We start from the raw sequence: 6,000 nt of genomic DNA on the forward strand, positions 1-6,000 counted from the left end.
ATTGTAGGCTACTGCAAAGTACTGCACTTTACTGCAGGAATACAGTGTTTTGGACATGAAAATGCTACTGTACTGCGCTGTACTGTAGTGTAACTGCACTATACTTCGAAAAAACTTTTTTGTAAGGGGCTCATAGGCCTACTTAAATACAGTCTATATCATGATGACTAATACTAATTTATAGTAATTACTAGTCTGGCTATCACCTAACAAAGCTTAGTCTGGGGAGTCTGGGCTGTATTTCTACTGCACAAGAGACAGTCAATCAGACCAACGATCTGCCTGGTGGATATAAGCCAGATTGTAATTGGTTCCAGCAATTGTGAACAGGAAGCAGGAGAAGTACAGTACATGTGCAGGTTTCAAGCCTGAAATCCAAAAGCCAAAATCAAATCGCCGGCTGATTGGGCTGGGTTTACCCAGTCTAAGTAATTACTACTGTACAGTTAGAACACCTTTCCAAATACAGGTTCTATCCTGTGCACTTTTTCCAGTCTGTGGGAATGAGTTCATGGAGAATTCTTTCTACCAGCAGATGGCGGTAAACAAAAATGAACACTCCTGGGTTTGGAGCAGAGCAGACAAGGAAACCATGAGGCCTCTCTTCTCTCCGTTTACTACCATCATCAGAATCATCCGAATCACAGCCAGGTATTTAGTTCTTCATTGGTTTTCTCTATAAGTTCAGTTTTGTGTGGTGGCAGTAAGCTAGCTAGATTTATATTTGGATTTGCCTGTAGCCAAGCAGCTGGGAACCGTTCACAATTCAAATTATATTACTATTGAATTAAGCAATTTAGGATTTACATGAAACAAATATACTTTTATTTAGTTTCTAGCTATTAGTGTCTTTCTGCAACCCCCCCACCCTCCCCCAACACACACACACACACACACACACACACACACATGATCCTCTCATTTAAAAAAGGAGGTACAAGAAAATAAAATGGTGTCTTGGGGGAGACCGTGCACTACTGTAGATTGCACTGTCCTTATGGAGGTGAAACCGCTAAATAAATGATCATTACTGCATCGCCCCAGTGAACTTCTGCGCTGATGCAGAGAGGCTTCCCCCCATCCCCACAAACGAGCATGCACACAGACACGTCAGCAACAAGCTGCACACAAAGCAGAGCTCTTACAAATGACTGTTGATCTCCTCACCACACCTGAACAGAGATCCCCTTGGTTATGAGGAGGATTTGATGAGTTCTGTCTTCCGACTTCAGCCCTAAGCAATATGGCGTATATCATTCGCATTCTCACTCTGATCCAACCCACTGTTCCTAGTCCCATTAGGGTAGTAGAGGGAAATCTATTGACACAGGAAGGAATAAGTTGACACAGCTCCCCGTTGAAGAATGGCCAACTGCTCCTTGGTTCCATGTTCCATGTGAAGACAAATCATAGAGTACAATACACCCAATGAATGGGTCCTTATGTTGGTGCAACCAGGGCCAGATACAGATTTTGAATGTACCACCTCTCTTCTCTTATTTCATCCCACTCTTATCTCTTTCTCTCTCTCTCTCTCTCTCTCTCTCTCTCTCTCTCTCTCTTGCTTGCTCTCTCTCTCCTTGTCTCCCCCTTTTCCATTACATGTTGTAGCACTTTCAAAGAAAAGGTCTGATCTTACAGACACATTTAGAACAGGTTTCATGCAATATTGAACAACGCTCCTCTTCCCCCACTTTGCGTATGGTCTTTACGTTACACCCACCCTCACAGCTTGGCTCCTCTGAGACCCGCAGCGAATCACCCAGTTCCCAGAGAAGACAAAGGCTCTAATCCTCAACAGGATGAGAGAGAACAATTAGTCACAGGAGGGAATAGGCCACTGGTGGGAGCTATTGACTGGCACCATGGTTAACCTGCAGGATCAGATGGAAGGGTAGCTTTGAAATGTGTTCCTGTCTCAATGGGATCGTATACAGTATATACTTTATTTTTCGTATATTCAGTGGAGTGGTGTTTGCTGTGGTGGGCTGTATTGAGTAACATAGGCTTTAGCTCAGTATAAAGGGAAGAAAATGTGTGTGTGTGTGTGTGTGTGTGTGTGTGTGTGTGTGTGTGTGTGTGTGTGTGTGTGTGTGTGTGTGTGTGTGTGTGTGTGTGTGTGTGTGTGTGTGTGTGTGTGTGTGTGTGTGTGTGTGTGTGTGTGTGTGTGTGTGTGTGTGTGTGTGTGCATAACACAAATTCACTGGGCCCTCTCCCTCCCCAAACTCCAAGTCACCTGCTGTTGCCATCACTCCATATAGGGCCCTGTACACTTGACATTGTCTCATGAGCTGCAGTGAAATAAAAGAAGCATATGACACAGGATGTGTATGCTACTGTGAGTCAAGTAGATGCACACCGTGCGTTGTATTGAGGCCTGTGCAGTTTCAGTTTTGTGACCTACAGTATGGAATGAATGTTTAAACAGGTGCAGAGGATTCCACTGATGGGATCTTATGCCAAATGTCAGTTTAAACTGGAAACTTAACTGTGAGTTCTTCCAGAAAGACTGTAAAGCTATTGATTTATTCAGGACCCCTGACCTGCTTACATCTGACGTCTTTTCATGGACTCCACTAACATACACTCTTTGCTAATTTCAGTATGGTGGCATATGATGATGACCACCACTACTTTGGTCTAAGTGCTATCCAGGGATATAGTCTCTGCCTCTGCCATCTGAAGTCAGCAGGATCTGTTAAAGAAAACACATGCCTCTAACTGTACTATAGATGGGGCAGAGACCAAGGACAAGGTACATGTTCATAATGTGTTGTACCAAACTGTCTTTCTGTATCCACTTTAAATGCAATTGCTTCTAACAGTGAGGAATAAGGTTACCAGACATTATTGATAGCACCCCAGACAGACAAAACCATTGCTACATTGAGGTATGGAGAGGGAAAGAGAGAGAGAGAGAGAGAGAGTCAGTCAACGTGCATAAACTGTCTGAACATTTCCTAAGTTTACTGAAGCGAGAAGAGGAATGTCGTCTAAAAGCAATCTGTCCGCATTTGGCTCAGGCTTATGTAACCCAGCCCTGTCTGAGGACTATATCTGTGGGTGATTGAACCGGAGAGGCTAAGATGTTATTATTTTCTAAAACAGGGCCTCGGCAAACCTCCCCTCTGTCCCTCAACCATTCACATGTTCACTCACCTCAACTTTCCCCTCATAAGTGAAGATTTCACCTTTGTTTGTGTTCCTTGGCAATGCCACTATATGAATGTAAGAGTTGTGCACAGATACAAGTCTTGCCCATACTATTGTGTGATTTTCATTAGTTTAATTTTAATCTCACTGTTTTACCCTTGCCATTGATTTGCAATGAGTGAAATTAGTATTTTGAACCTTGAAAAAATCACTATGACTGCCTACTGGTGGACCATCATACTGTACAACATGAACAAAGAGCAAATTAGGCCTGCTTATATAACTTTGTCATGTTATTGACTGAATGCAGTGAAATCAACATCATATCTGAATACTTGACTCACAGTCTGTTGTACATAAAGTTTATGTGTGTGTGGATACGTGTGTGTGTGTGTGAGTGTGTGTATCACCTCCAGTAGAAAAAGCCTGGATTGTAGCATCCATGTTCATAGGAATTTTGTTCCCCCCATTCTGCTTGTACCACTAAATGAAAAACAACAACGGTAATGTTCGTCTGCAGTACTGAATTAATAAGTTAATTTACCAAGGGGGCCTGGACTTCACACTCAACTGAACACAAGAAAGATAAAGAGTCTGTGTGTGTGTGCGTGTGTGTGTGTGTGTGTGTGTGTGTGTGTGTGTGTGTGTGCGCGTGTGTGTGTGTGTGTGTGTGTGTGTGTGCACATGTGTGTGTGTGTGTGTGTGTGTGTGTGTGTGTGTGTGTGTGTGTGTGTGTGTGTGTGTGTGTGTGTGTGTGTGTGTGTGTGTGTGTGTGTGTGTGCGCGTGTGTGTGTGTGTGTGTGTGTGTGTGTGTGTGTGAAAGAGAGAGAGATAGAGAGAAATTATTCCAGTAAAGGGCAATGTGGGATTTTAAAAGGCATTTACTCCAGAGAGCAGCAGCACTGTCTGTGTAATGTTGAGAGGTTGCACACTTTTGGGGGTACAGAGATGAAGTGATTCAGAGTGCACACCCAGACAGAAGACAGGCTGTCAGTACTGTGTCTGTGATCTGGGCCACAGTGAGTCTCTCTGTCTGTGTGCTTAAACAGCAGATGCACATATGTAGCGTAGCATATGGGATGGCTGTTAAGGAGGGATACGCCCAGAAACTCCACTGATATCAGTATCTCTTGTCATAAAATCTTCCCGTATACAGTACAGTCAGTTTTTCTGACTCTCTGACACACCTCTCTCTCTCTCTCTCTCTCTCTCTCTCTCTCCATGTCTGTCTCCCTCTACACTTCAGGGCTGTTATACTGCCCTGGCCAGTGTTTGGCTGTGGGCAAAATGTGTTGTTCCCATAATGAATTATGCATATCTGTGACTCATCAAGGCAGAATGGGGGCAGGGTTAGTGTGATCCAGTTAAGCTAACCTTTGGCCAGAAGAAGAAAGAAGAAGAAGAAAATAGCTGCACGTAGCATATTTGTGAAGAGAGGCAGTGCAAGGTCATTTGATTAAGGGTATAAATCTGTGCTGTCAGAAGACCGTGGATTTGTTCAATATACCAACAAACTAATTCACGGTCACGGGGTGATTCACTGCCTCTGCTTCCGTAGACTGTCATAAGCGTTGGCTCTAATTGCGGCACATCTCAAAGTCTATCGCTATGGTTAATTAATGTCTGTGATTTAGCACTGGTGGGAGTGGATGCCAGGCCTTTATTGTGTATTTTTAGACTAACAAATGGACTGTGCTGAAACCATGTGCCCTCTCCTCAGACTTCGTGACAGAAGACGCTGCCACTTACTTCTAGGCCCCCTGCAATAGCGGAGGCTGACCAAAACAGGTCCCAGTCTCCCCAGCATGTCTTGAGTCATGAGTTCTTTGGTTCTTAATAGCCAATCAGGTGTTTCCCTTGAAGTCCCTCCCTCAGCTTAGAGGATTATTGTCTTGATGTGAGCAAATGATTGACCGGAAAATCATGTTCTGGTGGCTGCTTTTGTTGTGCTGGCTCTACATACCCATGTAGAGGCAAATAGAACATGTTGTTGTTTTTACACATTTACCTCTGTCATGACGTAACATTTTCAATGCAGTTTGTCTGTCAGAAACTATTGATCCTTCTCACAAAAAACATGGTCAAAAGGTGTCATGTGAGTCATGGATGAACCCATAACATTGTTACTATTGTGATATGTCATTCACGCCTGGTTTGCCCTCTAGTGTTGAAAGCAAGGACGTGCAGTTATTTGCTGTGAGTCACACCCAAATGAGTGTCATTTGAGTTCATGACCTTGTGTTTTCATGACGTGCAGTGAATTAAAGAAACACAATGCAGTTTGCTTACCTTAAAAGGCTTCAAACCCATTATTTTACTCTTCAGGGTTATAATATGGAGACTGAAGTCTCTGACACTGCACCTTGGGCGCTTGGTATAGCACTATGTAACGTTGTTGATCAGGCAGGATCATGACTCTTTTAATCAGTTTTTGACTAACTGGGCACTATCTTAGTGCTAACGTTAAATGGTGTTGAACCTTGACGCCAAGGGACATAGATATCAATTCCTCTGTTGTGTTGCTTTACGTAACAGTGTAGCATTTTCATATCAGGCTGGATTTTTGGAGGTAATTTACATTGGACAATGATTATGCCAGTGGTAAAGCAGCTACACACTGATATCTAGGTTGCCTAATTATGCCATTTTTTTTATCTAAAATGTATGTTTAAAGTCTGTGGTAAGTGCCCATCTTGTCACATGTATTATAAATAGGAGGACAACTTTGTGAAATGATGTATAATCTGTTCTGATTTAGCCTTTTCTGATATAATTTCATTGTTTCTTTTAATGCCCAAATTGGTAAGCACAAGCCAAATGCCCCTGCATCTGCTTGTAAATAAATAG

Source organism: Sardina pilchardus, chromosome 5 (assembly GCF_963854185.1).
Source record: "Sardina pilchardus chromosome 5, fSarPil1.1, whole genome shotgun sequence".
NCBI lineage: Eukaryota > Metazoa > Chordata > Actinopteri > Clupeiformes > Clupeidae > Sardina > Sardina pilchardus.